The 26,003-nt window shown below is 45.1% G+C and overlaps 1 protein-coding gene across 7 annotated transcripts in view; it reads right to left on the minus strand.

Annotated features, from left to right (window-relative positions):
• Positions 1 to 26,003, minus strand: part of STRBP (spermatid perinuclear RNA binding protein) — a 482,484-nt gene that overhangs the window by 393,660 nt on the left and 62,821 nt on the right. The window lies entirely within an intron of this gene.

The raw sequence follows: 26,003 nt of genomic DNA on the forward strand, positions 1-26,003 counted from the left end.
GGATCCACCGGGGGGGGGGGGGGGGGGGGGCAGGCAAAAGGTCCGAAGATCCCTGTGGAAGAGCTCTTTTAAGCATGTATGCCCTATGCAGCATTAAAACAAAATCAGGGGAGAAAACCGCTCCCTGACCGCCCGGATCCTATCCAGGGCTATCAGCTCTATTATCAGCCTCATTCAGAGGACCCCCCCCCCCCCGGATTCAGGGCTCTCCGTCGCAAAGGAGGCCGCGCCATGTGGAAAATCCAAAATGGCATCCGCTGCCAGCTCAGAGCGCGAAAGATCGCCGCTCGCCATGCTCGAGCCGGTTCTACCGTCTGTACAGCACGAATTACAGAGCCCCGCTGCTGATTTGTGCTTGCCACATTTAGAACAGTGCTTTACAGTCTCCGCAGCCATTGTCGAAAAACGGCGGTAAAATTAAAAAATGGCGGTTCGCGCCAAAAACGTCCTGATCGCAGGCCAACCCCGGAGGAGTCAGAAAACACTCTTACCTCACTAGACCGAGTATCACAGCTCCGGTCCTGCAGAGAGTCTCAAGAAAAAAACCTCTTCTCCAAGATCGCTGCGCTAAAGCACGAAGCGACTTTAATTTTATTTTTATTTTTTTAACGCTGTGAGGAAAGCAGAGGAAAATGAGGTAAATAAAAACACTCCGGAGGCTCAGATAAGCGGGAAAGGCAGGGAAAGGCGAACCAATGTGCCTGCATCCACTGAGTGGGAAAGGACAGGGAAAAGCAAGCTAATATGTCCACATCCACGGGGGCATGGGTAAGGCAGGGAAAGGGCTGACCTATGTGCCTTCAAAGTGAAGCTGCTATAGCCTCTAACACCCCGGCTAACAACTGGCAAGCCAGGAGCCACCCCCAGGCAGATTTCTGATGGAGCTCGAAGAAGCTGCAGCCACCCTGCTTGAGGAGATAGAGAATACTGAAGAGGCAGTGGAGCTAGCTGGCCATGAGGCACTGAGAAAAGTTGAGTGCTCTCTATCTCCCCCTGCTGGTTGATGGACACAACCCATACGTAATGGCTTCATCTGCTTGATGACAAGGAAAGTCCGTTTCATGCTCCTTTATCCTGCACCTCTAAAGGTGAATATGGCCAGGAAGTGGATCATCTATGAAACTGTGCTTGCTGCACAAGAATGCCTCAATACTCTTGCAGGGTGAGGGAGTGAAGGATTGCCACCTCTGATTGGCCTTCAGAATGAAGATCATATTTCATCGCAATATGTTGGATTACAAAAGGGATCTTTTAAAATAACGCTCATTGCCTATACGACATTCTGCACAACTACCTTTTACAAGTGTATAGTGACCTAAGATGTGAATATCTTATTAGAACATTTCATTGCTCTGGACACATATTGTAGCCAGGGGAGATTGGGGACCCTAACATTTTGTGATTTGTTCTCTGCCACAGCAGACAGACTGTCAGGGATGTGGGGTCTTGAGATTACTTCTGGAAAGGGAGGGAATTTAAGTGGGAAGGAAGGGGGTTTGAGGATTTCAAAGTATTTTTTTATTTGCTGGTCCCTAGGGACTCTATGTTATGGGGAGGGCACTAAAGGGAGTATGTACATGGTGCTCAGAGGTTGTTAGTTTCTATATAATACTGGGTAAGGTGGGTGGGGGTTGGTGACTAACTGAAAAGTGTGGCTTTCAATGTTATAATTGGTGTCAGGCTCAAGGAGAAATGGGTGTTTTGCAGGGACTGGGGGGGGGGGGGGGGAAGGCTGAGTTCCCCAGATCAAAGAAATCACTGTAATCGGTACTCTGGTGAAATCTGAATGTCAGTGCCTCAGTGTAGGATCATAACCTGGAATGTTGGTGGGATAACCTCTCCCATCACGTACAGTACAGTCTTTATACATTTGTATTCTGCAGACTGAAGCTTTGTCTGTGGTGGAATCTGTGTTGGGACAAATGGAGCGTCCTTATTTGGTTCCAGTAGATTTTCTCCTGGACCAGATGGAAGTGGCTCTCACTCAGAATTATTTCACCTATGACCATCAGTTTTTTTATTCAAAAATCTGGGATTTTCATGGGGGCTGCCTTTTTTCTGGCCATTGCCAATTTATTTATGGCTTGGTTTGAGACTAAGTGGGTCTATACTTCCTGTTGGTATAAGCATGTCATCTGTTGGTGGCGTTATATAGATGACATTTTTTTCCTTATGGAAAGGGATGTTGGAAGAATTACATCAGTTTGTACAATATTTAAACGGTTGTCACAACACTATGAGATTTGAGATCCATAGCAGCACCTCTGGTATTTCATTTTTAGATATTTGGGTTACTCTGGATAGAGGTGCATTTCATAAAACCTATGGATCGCAATACTTTGCTGCATTATTCAAGTATGCACCCTATCTATTGTAAATCCAATAACCCTTTTTCTCAGTTCTTGAAATACGGTAAGATCTGTTCATCTACTCAAGAATTCAAACAACAGTTACCCAAGCTAAGTGGCAAATTTATTTCCAGGGAGTATCCTAATGCTTTGGTAAGAAAGGCTGGGAAAAGGGCTCTGTTTAATCACAGAGAGCGGTTGTTAACTCCTAGATCTAATGACACTGTTAATAAAGAGGTGATGACATTCGTGACACATTATAATGTTTACACTACAAGAATGGTTAAGGCTGTAAAAAAATGTTTACCTGGGTTAAACGTGCATCCTTGTCTTCAGGATGTGAAGGTTGTGTTTGCTTATAAAAAATTCTAATTTAAGTGACATTTTATGTACATCTAAAGTTTGGAATCGTAAGGGAAGCGGGAGGGATGAGAAGGGTGTTCATAAGGCTTGTGGTGCTTGCTCTGTAGGTATGGTAATGTGGAACATTACTGGGGTTTTTTGTGACATTCATACTGGCAAATCATATCCTTTACATGCTAAAACTACCTGCTCCTCCTGTAATGTTATTTATTATTTAAATGCCCATGCAACTTAAATTATGTGGGTCAAATTTCAAGACAGTTAAGGTAAAATTAGTCTTTACCTGAAAATTTTCTTTCCATTAGTCCCAACAGATCAATCCAGAGACGAGTGGGATATGTCCCTCTACCAGCAGGTGGAGATAGAGAGAACTTCAGAGATTAGTATATGTGGACATGTGCAGCCACCTTAATTTCAGCATTGCTGACACCAAAGCAGTGGAAAAAAAATGAAATTCCTCTCCTGCCTGTATAATCCCTGTATAGCTCATCCTCCACCGCCACAGCAGGAGGGGAAAATACAACGTCGGAGTGGCAAATTGTAACATGCTGATCCTCCACCTTTATTATAGGTAAGCCCTATCATGCCGCTATAAAATCCGTGTAGCGTCATCCTCCACCGCCACAGCGGGAGGGAAACTGTCAGAGAGGCGAATTGCAGCATGCCAGTCCTCCACCGTTCTATTATTTATTTGCCCGTTTGTTCGATGGTTTCAAAGAACAAATGATGGAACCTAAAGGACCAGAAACAGAAAGCGAACAGTGCCTCATACACGAGGCAAAATACTCACGTAAGAACAACAAAGGGCGGGCCTCTGGATTGATCTGTTGGGACTAATGGAAAGAAAATTATAAGGTAAGGACTAATTTTACCTTCCATAGCGTCCCACAGATAAATCCAGAGACAAGTGGGATGTACCAAAGCAGTCCCAAGTAGGGTGCAATCCCCGAAAGAATCCAATGCCTGATTGCCAATGTCAGAGCCCGAGACAGGGACAGAACAGGCACGAGCCCCCAAGCAGTCTCAGCATTCCAAACAGAGACAAAAGACTCCCCCTAATGCAAAGAATAGGGACGCTCACTTAGAGCCAGGAAGAGAGAAGGTCCCCAACAGGAAGGGCTCGAAGGTTCAAGCCGGAAACCGAAAAGTACGACACCCAGAGACAAGCAAACTCCGAACTCTCGAGACAGGAACACTGAGATGTGACCACAGCGGAAGACAGTCCAGCCTCTGTCGACCAAACAGAGATAGCAACACAGAGAAGAGAAAGCTAGATAATCCACAAAACAGCAGAGACCCGGAAAATCCGAGAGTCCAAGACATGCCCAGCCTGTACGAAAGAGGTGACTATTGTCACTCTCCCCGCTACAATGCCCAGACTAGAAGGCAAACCTGCAGAGCTGGAGCAGCAGAAAGAACAACCTACTTGAGATACAGAGGCAGCAGGGCACACTCGCCAGGGAACAGAAAGAGGTCACCAGTCAGTCAATCTTCAAACGAGAGGGAAATCACCGCCCAACATCTTGCAAAGATTCAAGGCCTCGCAGCCAATGCCAGCCCACAGCCGCAGACTGCTGCTCCAGCATGCCGTCTGGTAATTAGGAAGGACCACCCACCAGAGACAAAGCTAGGCTCTACAGAGGAGTCATGCCCAACAGCTGAAAAGGGAGCCCGGCATGTTGGAGAAGAAAGAGTCAGGCCGGAGAAGAAACCAAGCCTGGCAAAACCGTCAGGGACCAATAAGGTCCTACCAGCAAAATCTGGGGAGACCAGAGAATTAGAGACCGTGCCAAGCTGGACAACCAGGGAACAGACCAATTACAACCTCCCAAAAGAGACTAGGCAGACCTGTAACAGCTGAGCAAGCTGAAACCTAAACACGGGTAAGGCCTTCCTCCAGTACCACAAGAAGGCAGCCCCTGAAGACGGATCCCCAGAATACCTGCAGGCCATGGCCAGTCGACAGCCAAGAAAGGAGCGAGATCATGTGGCCGGACTGAGCGAAAAGTGGTAGCCAAGGACCACAGGAGATAAACCACTGGGGACTGAGCCAGTCTGGTAACCCCAGATGGTGACGCCTCAGCAACCAGTGCACAAGGAAAGGCCGCCGAACGATGCTTAATATCAAGCGACGGAGACCCACTGATCAACCACAGATGGGGAAGTACTGATGCTTGTCTCGACACCCAGAGACGGGGCCCAGATCCACCGCCACAGTAGGTACTACCAGCATAGATGGCGCCAGACCCGCCACTCAGAACCAGTGAAATGCAGTGCTCCAGGAATGAACTGGGTGACCTGCAGAGTAGAAGCAAGAGTCTTCGTCCAGAGATGGAGCCATGCCTGCCAGTCAGCGACAGAACAAGGCCCAACGTCCAGGGACTTAGAGCGACCCAATGTCCAAGCATCAGCTGAGGTAATTCTCAATGACCAGAGAAGGAACAAGGCCTGCCGGGCAGAGAAGTAACCAGAACCAACGTCCCCGGACGCAGCATGGTTCCATGTCCAGAGACGAACCACAGCCTGACACCAGAAGGAGTACAATTCGATGCCCAGAGATGTACCAAAGGCAGATGGCTTCAGGAGCAGGAAGACCAATGTCCACAAACAGGGAAGGCTCTACGGCCACAGCCGGAGCAAGGCTCAACAGCCTCAGCCGGAGCAAGGTTCGATATCCCAAACTGCATCAAGTGTTGCCAAGTCTCAGGACAACAAGGTGCACCATTTAATGACGTAGGCAGAATGATGCCCCAAGTCGCTGGCAGTCTTGATGTCCACAGACAGAGCAAGATGAGCATCTGACAGATAAAGACAGCATCACAATAGATCAAATACCCCCTGCCGAAGGCCGATGCTGAAAGCAAAGCTCCAACGTCCAACAACGGAGCAGGCCTGATGGGCTGACAGTTCGATGGAGCTGTGCTCAACAAGCAAAATGCATAGTCCACACACCGAGCAACGCTCACTGACTAGAGACAAGATGCACTGACATTCAAGCCGGGGCAATAGTAGACGCCAATGATGTAGCAAGGCCCGACATCCAAAGATTGAGCAAGGCCCAACGCCCAAAAATGGAACGAGACTCACCCATCAAAGATGGAGAAGACTCTACGCCAAAGGCGGAGCAAGGCCTAACAGCCCAGGAAGCAGCAAGAAGCAATGCTCCAAGACGTCACCCGGGTTAATGCCCAAGAAGAAAGTAGTCTCCATGTCCAAAAAATCGGATCCAAGCAGAGCATCACTGACCCACAGCAGTGACAATGTGAACAGAGGGAGCTCCCATGCCCCCCAGTACAATGCTGCCCCTGCGATGCGGACCACTAATGAAGAAGAAGTCTCCTGCCACATACCCGGATGCTAGAAAAAAAATCTACCAGACAGCTGCCTAGTGTCGCTACCGGGATGCCCCGCATCAAAACAAATAGTGTCCCACCAGACCAACACTTGTCTGAATCAGGGTCTCAGTGCATAAAAGGTGGTGCCAGCCTCTAGGGACCAAGTGCTGCGAATTGCAGTTACAATAAAGGTACCATGCATCCCTAAGGATGACATAAACCCGAGGGGAATAAGTGCCAGATCAGATACCCCAAGGGTTGACCTTCACAGCCCCGAAGATATTGGCACCACCCGAGGCACCAGAAAAACAGCTCAAACCTGCAAGACCTGAAGGAAGAAATAAGGAGCTAGTGTAAAGCCACTAGAAGAAAAAAACCCTATTGAAACATAGGAAGATGCTGTCCATACCCAATATCTTGCAAAGACAAGATGAGAAAATTAGGTTCTTACCTTGGTAACTTTCTTTCCTTTAGTCATAATGGGGTGTGTCCACCTACCAGCAGGGGGAGATAGAGAGCACTGAAAAACCGTAGTGCCTCATGACCAGCTAGCTCCATCTGCCTCTTCAGTATTTGAAGCTTCCAAAGCAGTGTTACACCGCAAACTAGCATAGCATGAACGTTCCTCACAGCGGATGAACGCCCCAGAACAGGAGCAATAACACAAAGGAGGGACGAACTCAACCTCCTGTAACAGAACAGAAATCCTGAAGACTGTTTTCCAACTTCTCCCAATGAGGGAACATATCTACAGAAAAAACTGAACATAAAACAACATCAATCACACAATGAATCACTGAGGGAGGGCTCATGGATTCATCTGCTATGACTAAAGGAAAGAAAATTACCAAGGTAAGAACCTAATTTTCCCTTCCTTATCATCAAGCAGATGAATCCATTACGAATGGGATATATCAAAGCAATCCCTAGATAGGGTGGGAACAAGCCACATCACGCACCAGCACTTGTGCTCCAAAATGAGCATCTCTCCTGGCAGCCACATCCAGCCTGTAATGTAGGGCAAAAGAGAGCTTAGAAGCCCATGTCGCTGCACTGCATATCTCTTGAAGAGAGAGTGCCCCAGTTTCAGCCCAAGAAGAGGAAATCGCTCTTGTAGAATGTCCCTTAAAGGCTTCAGGCGGAGGCCGGCCAGACAGCAGATAGGCTGAAAAAATAGCATCCTTGAGCCAACGTGCTATAGTGGCTTTAGACGCTGGAGACCCTCTGCACGGACCTGATAACAGGACAAAAAGATGATCAGAGGTCCTAAAAGCATTTGACATGCGCAGATACGGCAACAGAGCCCTGCGCACATCCAGAAGGTGCAACTGCCCAAAAGATTCCGGAAACTCCTCCGTAATAAAGGAGGGCAGAAAAATAGGCTGGTTTAGATGAAACGCTGAAACTACCTGAGGCAGGAAGGAAGGCATCGTACATACCATAACTCCGGACTCTGAGAATTGCAGAAAAGGGTCTCAACAGGACAGCGCCTGGAGCTCAGACACCCGTCTCGCAGAAGTAATGGCCACCAAAAAGACCGTCTTTAGGGTCACATCCTTCTCTGAAGCTAACCTTAGCGGCTCGAAGGGCGAACACTGAAGGGCCTTTAAAACTAACCCCAGGTTCCAGGCCGGGCACAGAGCCCGCACGGGAGGATAGAGCCGAAGCACCCCTCTAAGAAACCGTGCCACATCCGGATAAGCAGCCAGGGAGAGGCCAGAGACCTTCCCTTGAATCATGCTAAGGCTGCCACTTGAACACGCAGGGAATTATAGGCAAGGCCTTTTTGTAAACCATCCTGCAAAAAGTCAAGTATCGGCGAAACAGAAACTCGCATAAGTGTAATCGCTTTAGCAGCACGCCAAGCCTCAAATTGGTGCCAAATTCTGGCATAAGCCACGGAAGTGGAACGCTTGCAGGCCTGAAGGAGAGTGGAAATGACTTTACTGGAATAACCCTTGTCTCTCAATTGCGCCCTCTCAATAGCCATGCCGTAAGACCAAATTGGCAGGCGTCCTCCATGGTCACCGGTCCCTGTGACAACAGGTTCGGTACCAGAGGCAAAGGAAGGGGAGCCTCTACCAGCATCCGCCGGAGGTCCGCATACCACGGCCTCCTGGGCCAATCCGGGGTAATGAGAACCACCTCTCCTTGATGTAGCCGAATCCGCAGGAACACTCGCCCTATCAAGGACCACGGAGGGAACACATACAGGAGGCCCTGAGTCCAGGGTTGAGCCAAGGCATCCAACCCCGCCGTGCGAGGATCTCTCCGTCTGCTGTAAAAGGACGGGACTTTGGCATTTGCACTTGAGGCCATAAGATCCGCTATGGGCATCCCCCACTTGGCACAGATCTGAAGAAACACTTTGTCTGCCAGTTCCCACTCCACTGGGTCGATTTGATGCCTGCTTAAATAATCAGCTTGCACATTGCTCTGACCTGCAATGTAAGCTGCTGACAGAAACTGCAGATGTAGCTCGGCCCAGTGGCAAATCTGCGCGGCCTGCGCGGCCAGTGCTCTGCACTGAGTGCCGCCTTGTTGATTTATGTAGGCCACTGCTGTCGTGTTGTCCGACAGAACTCTGTCAGCCAATCCTTCCAGGGTCAAGTGAAAAAGCCAGAAGAGCCTGGAAAATCGCTTTCAACTCCAAACAACTGATGGACCACTCCGACTCCTCGGGTGTCCAGAGACACTGGGCATGCCTTCCCCGGCAATGTGTACCCCAGCCCTTCAGGTTGGCATCGGTTACCACCAGGCACCAATCAGGGAGCGCTAGCGGCATTCCTTGCCGCAGCATGCTGTCTGAGAGCCACCACTCCATACTGAGCCGGGCCGCAGGGAGCCACGTGAACCTGCACTGATAATCCTGAGAAATTGGAGACCATCATTCAAGCAGGGAACACTGCAGAGGTCTCAGGTGCGCTCTCGCTCAGGGCACCACTTCCAAAGTAGCCGTCATCGACCCTAACAGCTGGACAATGTCCCAAGCGCGGGGGCGAGGCATCCTCAGGAGCAGACAGACCTGGTTCTGAAGCTTGCACCGCCTTTGCTCGGGAAAAAAAACAAACCCCGAAGCTGTGTCAAACCAGACCCCCAAATATTCTACAGATTGAGAGGGGGTCAGGTGACTTTTGGCTATATTGACGACCCAGCCCAGAGACTGAAGTACTGAGACCACTCTGGCTGTTACTTGATGGCTCTCTGTTGCGGAGTCCGCTCTGATGAGCCAGTCGTCTAGGTACGGGTGAACCCGGATACCTTCTCGCCTGAGAAAAGCAGCTACTACCACCATTACCTTGGAAAAGGTTCGGGGAGCTGTGGCGAGGCCAAAAGGCAAGGCCCGAAACTGGAAATGTTTTCCCATCACCGCAAACCGCAGAAACCTCTGGTGCGGGGGCCAAATTGGAATGTGCAAGTAAGCTTCTTTCAGGTCCAGAGACGTGAGAAACTCTCCTTGCTGTACCACCGCAATGACGGAGCGCAGGGTTTCCATGTGAAAATGCCACACTCTTAGGGACTTGTTTAATTCTTTTAAGTCCAGAATAGGGCGAAAAGATCCACCTTTTCGCGGTACCACAAAGTAAATGGAGTAGCGGCCACAGCTGAAATCGGTGGGAGGCACCGGGGGAAACTGCCCCAATGTGAATCAAGCCTTGTAAGGTCTCCTCTACCGCCGCCCATTTGGCGGCAGAACCGTATCGAGACTCCACAAACACGTCTCTCACCGGGGCATTGAATTCTATTTGGTATCCTTCTCTGATCAGGTCCAAGACCCACTGATCTGAGGTAATCTTGGCCCACTCCTCGAGAAAGAGGGAAAGACGTCCTCCTATAACAGGAATCGAGGAGGGGGCCGGCGCACCCTCATTGAGAGGGTCGCCCTTGAACTCCAGGTCTTGAGCCTGCTGCTGCGGAACGTTTATCCGAGCAAAAGGAGTTCCTCTGCTGAAAACCGGCCACGAGAAGTGGACCCAGCAGCACGCCCCGGGCGGTGCCTTCTAGCTTCACAGAAGCGAGGTCTATAAGAGGAGTGAACCGCCTGACCCTTGGAGGGAGGCCGCGGCCTATCCTTGGGTAAGCGCTGGGGTTTAGCATCTCCCAGGCCTTTCACAATTTTCTCCAACTCCTCACCCAACAGGAGAAGGCCTTGAAAGGGCAACTTCACCAACCTTTGCTTAGAGGCCATGTCCGCCGCCCAATGCTGTAGCCACAGAAGACGGCGAGCCGCCACTGCTACAGCCATCTGTTTAGCCGAAGCTCTGACAATATCATAAAGGGTGTCAGCCAAAAACGACAAGGCCAACTCCATTCGCGGAGCCACTTCAGACAAGGGCTCCGCTCCATCACCGGGCTGTTCCACTGCCTGTTGCAACCATGCCAAATAGTAAGACCAGCAATTTCAAAGGACCGTTTAAGTGCTGATTCCAGTCTACGGTCTTGCATGTCCTTCAGGGCAACACCTCCTTCAACCGGGAGGGTAGTTCTCTTTGTCACAGCTGTGACTAGGGCATCCACCTTAGGCATTGCAAAGCGAGCCAAATGCTCCTCACTCAGAGGGAATAATTGCCCCATAGCCCTGGAAACTTTCAAAGGTCCTTCGGGGTCAGCCCATTGAGCTGAAATAAGCTCTTGGAGTCATGCAAAGGATCATGCAAAGGAAAGGCTCGAGCAGGCTTTTTGGTACTTGCCATCCTCGGATTTCCAGAGGAGGCCACGCCACTCCCAGGATCTTCAATAGAGAGGACCTGTAAGACAATCTGAAATAAGCGCTGGCAGCTCCTTGTGGTGGAAAATCCTCACCGCGGACAGATCATCTGGATCCAGTGGCCCTTCTGCACCTTCCTCTGTTTCCTCTGGCCACAAGGGCCTGCCAGACCCCCAGAGTCACCACATCCCGACCACGGGGGGGGGGGGGGGGGGGGAAGGGGGGTGCACCACTCTCTGAAGGGGAATTTACCCTTCTGTGCTTCTCTTGCGGCCAGCTATCAGGGAAAAACGCCTCAGAGGGCAATCCCAGGTCTGCATCCACCGCAGAGGCAGTAAGGGGGGCCGTAGAAAACCCCTGTGGCCGAGCTCTTTAAAGCATATATGCATTATGAAGCAATAATACAAAGTCAGGGGAGAAAAACTCACTCTGGGCACCCGGTTCCAGTCCGGGGCTAGTAGCTCTTTGGCCAGCCTCAATTTGAGGGCCCCCTCCGGTCTCCAGACCCTCCGCCTCAGCGGGGGTCGCGCCATGTGGTGCTTTCAAAATGGCGCCCACTGCCAGCTCCACCGAGCGGGAAGAATCATCGCTCACCATGCTCGGGCCGGCTCTTACGCCTGAACAGCACGTTTTACAGAGCCCCACTGTTGATCTGCGCTTGCCACACTTGGAACAGCGGTTAAACACTCTCTGCAGCCATCGCCGAAAAACGGCGGAAAATTCAAAATAGCGGCTTCGCGCCAAAACCGTCCCGATCGCGGGCCCTCCCCGGAGGAGTCAGAAAACACTCTTACCACACTGGACCGAGTATACATGCTCCGGTCATGCTGTAGAAACTGAAGAAAACCTCTTGCTTTTTTTTTTTTTTAACACAGTGAGGAAAGTAGAGAAAACAGCAAAAGAGGCAATCAAATCAACTCCAGAGGTACAGAACAGTGGGAAAGAGCAGGGAAAAGTGAAACTAATGTGCTCACATCCACTGGGGGGAAGGGTAAGGCAGGGAAAGGGCTAACCTATGTGCCTTTAAAGTGAAGCTGCTATAGCCTCTAACACCCCGGCTAACAACTGGCAAGCCAGGAGCCACCCCAGGCAGATTTTTTAAGGAGCTTGATCAAGCTGCAACCACCCTGCTTGGGGAGATAGAGAATACTGAAGAGGCAGTGGAGCTAGCTGACCATGTGGCACTGTGAAATTTGAGTGCTCTCTATCTCCCCCTACTGGTTGATGGACACAACCCATACGTAATGGCTTCATCTGCTTGATGACAAGGAATTCTCCATTACATCTAAAGAAACAGAGCTAGTTCCTGGGAAACACTTTAGCCATATTTTACATACCTCAAGCAAGTTACCTTCTAATGTTTTCCAAAATTACCCCATGCTCAAAACTTTGAGGGAGGTGTGGCGGTGGATATACAGGAGATATCATTTCTCATCTAAGGTAACTTCATATTTGCCCATTTAAAATAACCCAGCCTTCCCTCCGGGACAGGGTAAAAGTGTGTCTGCCTAATGGACTTTGAACTGACTTAAATATTTAGCTCAAGTTGTGACTGAGGAGGGGATATTTAGCTCAAGTTGTGACTGAGGAGGGAAACTCAGGTCATTTCAACCTATTCAACTTACTTACAACTTCAACATTATGTTTCTTCCCTAACCTGGTCTGATCTAACAGAAGATGTGGCAGATACATTGTCGGAGGCTTACACATTGGGATCACAACAATCTGTAACTCTAAACTACCATCATCAGTATTGAAAGACACTATGCCCGAGCTGGAATATCAACTCTTGGCAATTCACTGGTCTCAAGATCTACAGTGTACTATAACAGTAGAACACTGCAAACATTATATCAATCATCTTCACTCTTAACGACTGTCCATGCAACAGAGAGAAATGCTTTATAAATTTATGCTACGACTTCACTTCTCACCGCTTTGTGTGTACAGGGCAACTCTAGTACAGAGTGCAAAGTGTGTTAAATGTGGAGCCTCATCAGCTACACTTGGCCACATGTTTTGGTCTTGCCCTGTAATAAGCAAGCTCTAGAAGCGAGTTCTACGGGCAATGGATAACTACTGGAACTGTACAGTCACCTATGACCCATTACTCCTTTTTAAATGTTATACGTACACGAGTCCACCACCTATGGACTTCAAGAGTTACTTTAAGCAAATTGTTCTTTTCAGTATCAAGGCAATTTTATTAACCTGGCTGACGGATTCCGGACCAACATTGTCACGCTGGAGATAAGTCTCACTGGTTCAGACGCGATTAGATAAGGGATTACAATTTTGGATAGTGTGCCGGGCCGCTGGTTTTGTGACATTTGGGAACCTTTTTGGCTCACTTTACCTTCTAAAGCCATATCTAGTCTTAAACCTCAGCTTGAGTCACTAGAGGGATGGGTGGAAGGAGGGTGAGTGAGGAGGAGAGTTGGATAATAAGTTGTAACACTAAAAGCATATGACTGCTTGTTGTACTTTTTTTGACGCTTCAATAAAAAGACAAACATAAAAGCCAAAAAGTTGTACAGGATCAAAGAAAATATATTTCACTGACTGCAACTTTATAATACACTTAACAAGGGTATTTTAGAAAGAAAAGTGCTTCCAACTGGAGAACTGGTCTAAGTAACAGAAAACTTTTTCTCCTTTTCTGGTTTCTTGGTTAGTTAGATCTGGAAAAATCCTAGTCCAATAACCCAAAAACAAGACACCCTTTTCTTTTTGGAAACCTTGTTTTTGTTTTAATGAAATTGTAGTAACAACAAAAAGAAATGTGTGGAGGAGTGGCCTAGTGGTTAGGGTGGTGGACTTTGGTCCTAGGGAACTGAGTTCAATTCCCACTTCAGGCACAGGCAGCTCCTTGTGACTCTGGGCAAGTCACTTAACCCTCCATTGCCCCAGATACAAATAAGTACCTGTATACAATATGTAAGCCGCACTGAGCCTGCCATGAGTGGGAAAGCGCGGGGTACAAATGTAACAAAAATAAATAAAAAAAATTTAAAAAGTGGCTTTTTTTTTTAGCTGATGACAAATAATAGGCCTGAGTTATTGGAAGAATAGACTCCTCTGTAATCAATAAAATCGCCTTCAAATAGCGCTTAAACGCTATACAATTTTATGGAAATTAATAACACAGAGATTAGAGAATCTTGCATTTTCCAAAGCATAAATCCATTCTACCTGATCAACCATCATGTATTAATCTCAAACGCCTTTGCTACAAATTTGTCAATTTGGGGCACTCCAGAAAAGAGCGCATCCATATTCCCCCCCCCCCCCCCCCCACTCCCCTTTACTCCTGTGTTATGTAGGATTTGTGGAGTATTTTATACTATCTCCTGCAAGTCTGCTCATATCGCTATAAGAAGAATATTTTCAAAAAAGACCTGCAACATGAATGTCAACCCTCCCCACACATCTTGAGTCTGTGCAGCCATCAGTGGGGCTAGACAGGCCACATTTATGTAACTCTTAATTAACCTATGACAGACAACTTATTAATTTGGTAGTGGTTTGTATAAATTCCTTGCCTACTGTCCATTGAAATTTTGCTTGGGGTAACGCTGTCAATCACCCACATATACTGGGTGTGGCCTGCATATACTGGTATTTGTAGAAATATGCTAGCCCTTGCTCTCAGTAAAATACAGGCCAATGGCTCAGGATAAGAGCTAGGCCTCTTAAAATCAAAAATCATCTCTGACACAAAATACATTTCACTGCAGCTCAAGCTGAAGTGAGTTCCCCGAGAGCTGGCAAGGGAGGGGACATTTGCTCTTGTCAACAATCCTGGGACTGGCACCTGCGAGAAATCATGAGCTAAGATGTTTTGGCTAATGCAAGTTGGTAGAGGGTCAGGTGCAAGTAAAGGGAGGGGGGAGCTGAAGAGGGCAAAATGACCTGTGACGTTATTTCTTCGCAGATGATGTCCTAAACATGATTTGTTTATACTTGGAGCTTGAGAACATGTGAAGTCATTTCTTATCAACTGATAAGGGCCAAGAGCTCTGGTGAGAAAGCTAGGGTCCATTGGAATGAATAGGGTCAAAATGGTATAAAAAGGGCAGCCCAGAGGGTATTAGAGCAGAGAAGACTTCAGAAGGCTGGAGACAGACATGTCGTGAAGTGCTGTTCTACCATATAAATACCTGGTTGCCTGTACTGCCTTTGGGTGAGATGCTGATCCTAATAATCTATCTTACTATATCTACTGAATACTGGGTTTCTTTCTAATTGGAGTGTTTGCTACTGCCTAGACTGTTTAAAACTGTCATGAGCAGATACAGGGTTGGGGTAATTGGGTATTTAAAGGGGATATGCAATTCTTTCCAGGATAGTAGAAAGGCCATAGCTTCCGCTGCTCAACAGAGGTGGCAGACCTAATTATTAATCATATTCCCTATCACCCACTTACTCGTCAACCTGTCAAATTAAGGGAGGTCCCCTTTATTTAGCTCCAGTAATGACCCCCATCCCTGCATCCCTTGTCATACCATTCCTGGAAATGGGGTGAGTCCATCCCAGAGAAGATGTCAGAATTACCAATAAAATGCAAAAAAGGAGTTACTCTGTCCCCTCTTTCACCTCTACCATTTGCATGCCTTTGTGAGAGGACACACGAAAAGGCAATTCACTGCTATCCTCCCCACTTCTATGGCCCTTCTTATGGAAGGAGCTTAAGCTATTCAGCACAAGTTTACTTTTCTTAGGGCAGTAGTTCCCAATCCTGGTCCTGGAGGCACCCCAGCCAGTCAGGTTTTCAGGATATCCATGAGATTTGAATGCAGTGGAGGCAGTGCATGCAAATCTCTCTCATGAATATTCATTGTGGATATCCTGAAAACCTGACTGGCTGGGGTGCCTCCAGGACCAGGTTTGGGAAACACTGTCTTAGGGTAACCTTCATGAATCTAATGTAGCAGGGCTGCTACATTGAGGTTTAGGTTTTTTACACCTGCAGTCCTAACTTTGTCTTCTTTCTGAAATTAACCTGGTATATATTTTATTTTTGTTACATTTGTATCCCGCGCTATCCCACTCATGGCAGGCTCAATGCGGCTTACATGGGGCAATGGAGGGTTAAGTGACTTGCCCAGAGTCACAAGGAGCTGCCTGTGCCGGGAATCAAACTCAGTTCCTCAGTTCCCCAGGACCAAAGCCCACCACCCTAACCACTAGGCCACTCCTCCACTCCAACACAAAGCCCCTCTGGCCCTTCATATACACTTCTTAATGATGCTTGTATTGTATATTGTCTTCTTTCCATCTATCTAATCCATATAGGCCACGTTTGCAGTACATAAAAACTTTTGGACCAAAGGACCATTTAGTTCATTGCTGTGTGCCTAAATAATATTAAGGCTAAATCTTTCCACTGCTCAAAAAGAGCTTTAACGTGCTGTACTTTATTACATTTTGCCTACACATGACTCCAGAGTCCCTGTTGATGTTGATCCCCAAACATTTTACACTTCCTTTTGCCCACCCCAGCAGAAAGCCAGCCCACTGATTTCCATCATCTGCTTTCTGTAGCCTCGGAGCTTCAGATTTGTCCATTTATTTTCAAGCCAGAAAAGCTGTCAAATTGTTTGATTAATTTTGACAGATTTCCCCATGTTCTCCATAGCGTTATCTACGAACAGTAGCATATCTCCACATACAGACTAATTCTTTATACTAATGAAAGTATAAAAGAGGAGTGCAGAAGGGGGCATCCTTGCCTTGTGCCCCTTTAATTCTGTACTTTTTGTCTGTTCTCCATTACTCAGAATTTGAGCTGTTGGCTAGATACAAAGTATCTGCACTCAGTCCACAAACCTTCCTTGTTAGATATTCCTGGGTGATCATATCAAATGCTTTCTCAGCATCCAAGCTAGCCAGTATCACGTTACTGAGCATTCACATGCCTGGTCTGCAGAGTCACCTACACTTTGAGAAGATTTGCACAGATATAGAACTCTCGTACAAAACCCTCTTGGATCTTCATGGATCACATCTTGGATGATATGATTCAGTCTATTCAGCAACACTGCTGTTTATGTTTTTTTGATCCTGGTTTAATAATGATGTGGGCCTGTAAGATCTCAGTATTTCTTTGTCTCTGCCACGTTTTGGAAGGACTACCACACAGGCATCATTTTGATGGGGTGCAAACTACTTCCTGTGCACTGATTCCATACCCATTTTTTTCCAGAGGTACTGCCACCAGTTTTGCCAGAATTTTGATGATATTCTGCCCCTAAGCCATCTGGGCCAGGAGCCTTGGTCAATTTTAACTTTTTAATTACCTGCAAGATTTCTGTCCCACTTATGTCTCAGTTGCTCTTCTGCTATATGGGGGTACCTGCAAGCCTCTGAAAAATGCATCCCTGTTTCCTGTATTGTAGGGGCCCAGAGCATAGAGCTCCTCATAGTATTGTTGGAAGACCTTCAAGATTCCTTACAGATCAGTTTGCTGCAAGCATTTCTGATTGCTAATTTAAGTGACAAAGGATTTTGATTGCCTGGGCTTTACAAGGTGTGCAAACAGATTACCTGTTTTATTCACCCATTTGTACAGCTGATATTTGTAGAAGTGAATACTAGAATGCTTGCTGAGTCAAGGTTTCATTTTTTTCCCTTGAACTCCAGCAAGCTTTTGTGCTGTGTCTATTCAACCATATGACATGTTCCTTGTGCTCTCTATATAACTCCTTTGTGAAGTTACCCGTGTCTCTCTGCTTCCTGATATTGTGTAGGCTAATATTTATCCCCTAAACACAGTTTTCTGTATGCCCCAACAGGTCGTGCTAATCTCCTCACTCTTGCTATGGGTCTCAAATATCTTCTACGCTGCTCCAAGAAACTTCCTTAACTCTTAGTTCTGATAAAGAATGAGGTTCATTCTCTACTAACTCGTCCCCCCCCCCCCCCCCCCCCCCCCACAAAAAAAAATCACCATTTCCATTACTGGATGGTCAGAAAGGACCAGCAATTATGTCTGTCCAATTTATCTGGATATTAGTAATGTTTAAGATTTGTTGAATGACCAAATTTTTCTGTCTTTATGAAGCCTGTTTTATTGTGATCTGCTTTGAATCTTTAAGCAAATTAAAAATGCTAATGTTAAGTCCTATGGGTCAACACATCTGCATAGTGTCACCACCTCAGGGACAGTGAGCCCTTGGACTACAGCCGGACCCAGACAAGGTTGGGCTGGCACAAGGCACGAGTCTGGGCAAGGAATTGAGGGAAGACTGGAACAAGGACAAAGAGGATAGGTAGGACAAGGAAAGAGCAAAACAAGGCAAGGCAGGACTAGATAAGGCTGAGCAAGGCAAGGCAAGACAGACAAGGACTGGATCCAGATGAGGCAAGGAAAGCAAGGCAGCGAGGCTAGAACTGGAACCCAGACAGGACAAGACACGACAAGAAACTAGGTAAAAACTGGGTCCAGACAGGAAAGACAAAGGAAAGGCAAGAACTGGATCCGGATGGGACTAGACAAGGCAACGAACAAGACAAAGAAGGCAAGGTCTAGGCAAGACCGGGCTAGTTAGGGACAAGGACAAGAGTCCAAGGCAAGGCTGGCCAGGTCTAAGACAGGGTAAAGTCTAGAGGCAGGGTAAGGCAGGAGCCTTGAGACAAGACAAGGCTGAAGCTTGGCCGGAACTCAGAGACAAGGCAGAGTTGGAGCTTGGCCGGAACTCGGAGACAAGGCAAAGCTGGGGCCTGGCAGGAACATATAGACAAGAAACAGGAACAATATGGCAAGGCTGAAGACCTAGTTGTGAAAGACCGGGCCTTCCCTAACTACCATGGGGTAGGACGTGACGCTCCCCGCAGGAACTCACAGCCATGCTGCAAGTAAGACTATAAGAGATGTCTCTTCACAGCACACACCCTAGGGGAAAGGCAAACAGTGCACCATACCAGGAGAGCAAGCCACCACTCGAATGAGCACCAGGGAGCAATGTGGGACCCACCCCGATGCCCCCACAGCATCGGGAGGTGAGTTGGGGCGTAAGTCACAGCAGGAGCTGTGACACAATAGGCCTGCACCTTTTACAGCAGAATCCTCAAGGTCCACAACCCAGCCTGGTTTTCAGGATTTCCATGATGAATACGTATGAGATCTATCTGCATAAAATAGGAAGCAATGAATGCAAATAGATTTCATAAATATTCATTGTAGAAATCCTAAAAACCAGACTGGGTTGCAGACCTCGAGGACTGGAATTGAGGACCTACGTTTTATGGTTTCAAACAAAGAGGAGCTGGCCAATGTTAACATATTCCTACTTACACTGAATGCTTTATGAAACTATTAAAATGCTTTGTACAATCAAATAAGGCATGGAATCATAATAGCAACAGAGGAAGACCAACACAAAGCATCTTATATTTAAATATCAGTTTTTCTTTATTTCCCTCAACAGCCTTTGTCAAAAAGTTATTTAATCCATAAAATTAACACAGTACCACAATAAATAATGGCAGAAAAATACCTGAACGGTCCATTCAAGCTGCCCAATGGGGTGGCTGGCCAGAGCCATACCCCACCCCCTCTGTGAAGGCTATAGTGATTCATGATCAAACACTGGTTGGCAATTTATCATCATACCAACCACATACAGAGGTGTATTTTCAAAGCACTTACAAATTTACATAGAAACCTATGGAACTTTGTGAGTCTAAGTGCTTTGAAAATGAGCCCCACAGGCAGTTAAATATTATGCAGTCTTTCAACAATGCCAACAGTATTCAACTTACTAATTTCAATATTAAAATATCTTCCCCTCCCCCTTGAAATGAAAAGCACCCTCACTTGTAGCATATGATAATAAAGTGATATATGTAGACTTGATCTTCATCTCTCTTTTGCCATTTGCGGGACACACACTATAGAAATCTGCCTGGCACTGGTCTTAGTTCCCAGCTACTGGATTTACCGAATCTTCTTCTATCTTGCTATTTGTAGCAACATTTAGTAGTTTATAAAAACAAACAAAAAAACCCTGTAAGTTTTCAGGCTTCCAAGGAAAAAAAGTACTATTGCTACATACAATTTGTTTTGATAATTAACTTGCCGATGGTTCAATGGCAGTGCTGCTATTTAACAGAGCACAACAGTCCACAAGTTGGCATGATTTAGAATGGTGGGTAGATCCTAAATGAAGTATGATGGTTCTACAGAAAATAAATTTTTACCAGAATAAGTAGGAAATAAATTTGTTATGCAACATGATCCTTAATATATAGCTATTCCAATGCATCAGTTATTCCTGTATCAATAAGTGATTTATAATGTTGTAAAACCCATGCCCATTGAAATACGTTTGTTGCTGATACACTGCATGAAAACAGTCAGCTTACAGATAAGTGTACAGAATAAGGGTACAAGCTGTTCTAGTAATTCAGCAAACAGCAATTTGATTGGCTGAACACCTAATAAAATGTTAATGTTCCACAAGAAAGCAAACCCCGACAGACAACTGTATTATTCATTTTCTTCCTCAGCAATAGAGTGGTGAATGACAAAAGCTCAAGGGGTTCAATTTATATTTATCCTTTTCATTTCTACCATGATTAATCACGGCTGAAGTCCACGGTAACATATGCCTGACTCACTGATTTAGAAAAAGATGTTTGAGAAAAGTTACATGAAATTGTCACAGCATTTGAAACAGAAATCTACCTGTGAATTAAAGAGAAGGAATAATTCATTTTATGGTTTACAAGACAGGGAGCACAGCAAATTGTATTTTACACATACACAATAATTTATAATGTGGGAAAGGCTTAAATCCTTATGCTATTTCAAATTAACTTACAAGCATATGAGGAAGAAAAAAAAAGAAAATACAATTATAATCGTATGCCTCAATTTCAACGTTTACTAGATAAGGGGAACTGAGTTACCCAATAAGAGTACAAAATGAAAAAAATATTGCTTATATAAAGAAAAAGGAGGCACAAAGCTAACAAATACATATCCAACATCAGGGTGAAGGCTTAATCTATTGATACTCTAGGTTACATCATTGGTAGCACTCAAAGACAGTATCACTCAAAAAAATTAGTCAACTGAGACAGCTCAAAGAACATATATTTCACATTTTCAAATCGTATTTTATTTTTGTTACATTTGTACCCTGCGCTTTCCCACTCATGGCAGGCTCAATGTGGCTTACATATTGTATACAGGTACTTATTTGCACCTGGGGCAATGGAGGGTTAAGTGATTTGCCCAGAGTCACAAGGAGCTGCCTGTGCCTGAAGTGGGAATCAAACTCAGTTCCTCAGTTCCCTAGGACCAAAGTCCACCACCCTAACCACTAGGCCACTCCTCCACATTTACCGGGAAATTTCAAAAGAAGCCAGAACAAACGCAGTATCTGCTAGAGTAAAAATAGTGTAACCTAATACTGAAAAAACAAGCCTCTAGCAGAAAAATAAAGCTAGTGTTTAATTGGTAATATGGAGAAAAAGCCCTCAGAAACCAAAGGCAAATTGTCTAAGGTTTTGTGCATGGTTATGAGCTGTACACTTGAATCTATAACACACGGTACGGTTCTATCTATCATTGGGCAAAAAACTCCACACGACACGGGCATTACATCTTCTGCCTCAAAAAGTGAATAACAAAGTGAATTGCTCCTCAAACAGCCGTATGAATCTATGAGGTCACTTTCTGATGACAACCCTTATCACAGCAGCAAAATAGAAGAAACTTGCACTTAGCTTTAAATGAAGCACTCGTCATTGTCCGTTCAACGGGGACCACCGTTTCACCTAGAAACACGGCTTCTTCTGGAACGGAGTGCTCTGGTGTGATGCTGAGGGTCTGAAACTGACAAAGTTGACCACAGAGATATTATTAGACAGAAACAAAAACTTCACACACAAAAAAAAAAAAAAAAATCGCACAAAAAATATGTCAACCCACGGACAAGCATACTTAAGTGGAAGCTTTGAACATTTTAAAATGGCGCCTCAGCGTCGACGTACAAACAGCTGATTTAAATATTTACGTGATCATGATGTAATGGGCATTTGTAAAAATTTTACCAATCAATGGAATTGTTAAGCCCGTTTGGTTCCACGGTGTCAAGTTCAAAGATCCACTTGGCCTCCCTTCTCAATAGTTTGAGTTTGCGATTCCCACCTCTGTGAGAGGTCTCAATCTGATCAATAGCGAAGCATCACAAATCTTCAAATTTGTGATTATGCGCAATGCAGTGTTCCACAATGGGTTCCTTAATAGCTGATCTCCGGATGTTAGATCTATGTTCCAAAATTCTGATCTTCAGTGATCTTGTTGTCATGCCTACATAAACTTTGTTGCAGGGGCAACTCAAGGAATATACAACATGATCAGAAGAACAATTGGTGAAATGAGACAACCTGTACATTTTACTGGTTTTAAGATTGACAATTTGTTTGGTCTGTACAGTGATATTACATATCTGGCAGTGACCGCACTTGAAATGGCCAAGGACTCGTCTATGTCTACTGATAACAGAAGGTCTTAAATTTGCAGGGCTGACAATTTCCTTGATATTATTTGTCCTAGCACAAGCAATGCGTAAACTGACATTTTCAAACGTACAAGTAGATCTCATAATCTCTCATCTACTCTTGACTATGTTTGCAAGGTGAGGCCTATATTCATTATATTGCATCACCATAGTGAGTGTATTATCCTCTATTTGACGTTTCGTAGTGCTGGACAATAGTAAATTTCTGTCATTGTATTTTGCCCTTCGATAAGCCTTTTTGAGAACTGACTTGGAGTAACCCCTGTCTAATAAATCTGACCTCAAGTTGTTGGCCTGTATTTTGAATGTGGACAAGTCAGTACAGATGCGTCTCAATCTGAGCATCTGAGAAAAAGAAAGGCTGTTCTTGAGGTGTGTAGGATGACAACTTAGCTAATGAACATAGTCCTCACCTTGCAAACATAGTCAAGAGTAGATGGGAGATTATGAGATCTACTTGTACATTTGAAAATATCAATTTACGCATTGCTTTTGCTAGGACAAATAATATCAAGGAAATTGTCAGCCCTGCAGATTTAACACCTTCTGTTATCAGTAAACACAGACGAGTCCTTGGCCATTTCAAGTGCGGTCACTGTCAGATATGTAGTATCACTGTACAGACCAACAATTCGTCAATCTTAAAACCAGTAAAATGTACAGGTTGTCTCATTTCACCAATTGTTCTTCTGATCATGTTGTATATTCCTTGAGTTGCCCCTGCAACAAAGTTTATGTAGGCGTGACAACAAGATCACTGAAGATCAGAATTCTGGAACATAGATCTAACATCCGGAGATCAGCTATTAAGGAACCCATTGTGGAACACTGCATTGCGCATAACCACAAATTTGAAGATTTGCGATGCTTCGCTATTGATCAGATTGAGACCTCTCACAGAGGTGGGAATCGCAAACTCAAACTATTGAGAAGGGAGGCCAAGTGGATCTTTGAACTTGACACCGTGGAACCAAACGGGCTTAACAATTTCATTGATTGGTACAATTTTTACTAATGCCCATTACGTCATGATCACGTAAATGAGTCATTCCGTGTCAAGTGGACCAATTTTAAAGGTCGTCCCCACCTCACCATCTCAGATTTTGATGAAATTTGGTACATAGTTTCTTTATGATAAAAACTAAGCTGTGCAAAATTTTAGTTCAAAAGACTAAAAATTGGAGGTTCTAGGGGACCTCAAGTAAAGGGTTGCAAAATGTCGCCTGAGCAAAAATGAAATTTTGGGCCAATTTCCAGAAGCTGTAAAACTGGAAGTTTTAGTAGTATAAGGGGGATATTTGGAGAACCTACTTTTAGGGCTTAATTAACTGGCAAAACCCCATGTTCCTAGTCCTCTTACTTTTTGAATGGTTTAGGCTCAAACATTGCCAAAAAAAACGGCAAAAATCAATTTACAGCGATTTTGAGGCTGCTGTAGTTTCTAAATTAGTTGGCCTTTCAGGTTGATTTTTGGTAGGTGTACTAAATGCACGGCTGTAATGAGGCATTCCAATTTGCAGCACTTTCTTTCAAGTGGTTGAAAAATTATAAGCGTTCAAAGTTGGTATAAAAAGCATTTTTGCCCATTTTGGGCTATCTTTGATGCCCTTGATCTCCAGTAGGACAGCTTCAATATTCTTTCTTTTAGCACCATTAGAAAGAGCAGATTTCCTTCTATCAGAATATGTAGTTTTCAATTTGGAGTCTCTCCATATAAGGATTGCAAAAAAAGTGTTTTTTGGCCAGTATTGTTGAATGATAGATGAAACGGATATAGGGCCCATCGATGTTTCTAATTGCTGTATAAGTCACTCAGTTGCTTTAAGCATGCGTTGGTCCATGGTGGCTACGCCACTACCAATTCAATAGGAAGTGGCAACCTCATCGCCAAGAGGTTACGCCCGATAGCCAGGCAAGTCCAGCCACTTGGCACAGGTTCCCAAGCCTGAAGGTGGGTATCTTACTTTGAGGTTCCCAAGCCTCATTTGGTTGTCTTTGCCTAGTTTCTCAAGCCTAATGGGGGTGTCTTAATGGTTCCCAAGTAAAACCTCAGTGCTGAAGTGACAAGAATTTTTCACTGATAAGTTTCACTGCTGTTTCTGGAAATGTATACTGTCGTCCAAGTGCTGTAGTTGCTGGTACTGGAAGAACTGCTAGAATATGCTATTCAGAAATCCAACAAGAATCTCTTCTGCTAGGCCAATGAAATGATCGTGCAGGCCCGCATGGATGCATAAAGTTGACCAAGGCATCATGTTCTTCAAATGATGTGTCACAGACATTGCCAATCCACCATTTGTTGTCATAAACACAGGCAACATACTGCCCAGGCTGAAGTTGAGACACATTTATGCCAGGTACACTCACTGGGTCATCTGACTGACAAAGTTTGACAACAAATGAGGAGGAATCATTTGACACTCTACTGACTGAAATTTGGTTCAAGTCAATGGGAATAAACTGGTGATTTTCACAAGTTCCAGCAACTGTGGAAGCTTTACTGAATCTTTCCTCTTGTGCAGATCTTTAAGATTCAATTTCATCCTTGGAAACAAAAATGAACTTGATTTTATTTTATTTTGATCACAAAATTCAAACAAGCCTTGTGCTGTGAGAATTTGGCTATTTTTAGGTCGTTGCAAACTAGCCTGAGCAGCTAGTCGCTTTGTTGTACCACCTATGGCATCACATGGTGACTTGCAATGGCTTGTGCCAAAGAAATTCCACTGTGCACTTATTCCAAATTCTGTTTGATGATAGCACAAGTTGGCAAAGTTTTTGAAGTTCTTGTATTGTGCAGCTGAGCCATCACTAAAGTATGTTACATATTTTATTTCTCCAATTTTGCTTTTCAAGAACACGATTAATTTTTCCAAGAATGCATGTACAGCAACTGCATCATGCCGCAAGCTGTCACTTATTATGCAAACACTTATGCACTGAATTTCACTTGAAGCATCACGGAAGTACACAACAAATGGATGCAGTGTAGCTTGACTGTTTTCCCAGTGGAAACCTTGAACAGCATCTTGGACAATAAAGGAGTAGTTTTCAGCAAAGTCCAAGAGAACAACAATTTCACAAGGATTTAGGTTTTCTTTAACAGTTTTTAAGTATTGTGTCTGATGTTTGGAAATGTAATGGTGAATTGACAGGTTTGAAACTTTCAATGCAAGCTCAGATACAAAAATCATCAACATACATCTGTTTGGTCTCCAGTGTGGTGCGATCTGTATGAACCCACTGCTTAAACTCGATTGTTTCACCTGGGTCAGCATCACTGAACACTTCTGTCAGGTAATTTTCAAGCACATCTTTACCTGGACATATTTCACACCTGTGAAGCATGCATTCTTTGCATTCCAAATTGCACACAGTTTTAGCCATCAGTGCTTTGTAATCTTCGTTCAGCAGATGGTTTCCAGCAAGCATAAGCTTCACATTTTGATGAATGACACAAACACACACTGAATGCATACCAGATGAGCCAACAGTGACACACCATTTTGGCCTTAGCTCACAAAATTTGGAAAAACCCACTTCTGGCCCATTTCGAGTACGATATGCAACATACATTTCTTTTAGATTGCTAAGCAGCAAGCGCTTTTGCATTTGAATTTTTTCAGTGCCAGTTCTGACAGAGACAAAATCTTTTTTCCCTGGGCACAGTCTACTGAATTCATCATCTTCAAAAAAGCCAAGAATTTTTTTTTCTGTT

The sequence above is a fragment of the Microcaecilia unicolor genome, chromosome 6 (assembly GCF_901765095.1).
Source record: "Microcaecilia unicolor chromosome 6, aMicUni1.1, whole genome shotgun sequence".
Taxonomy (NCBI): domain Eukaryota; kingdom Metazoa; phylum Chordata; class Amphibia; order Gymnophiona; family Siphonopidae; genus Microcaecilia; species Microcaecilia unicolor.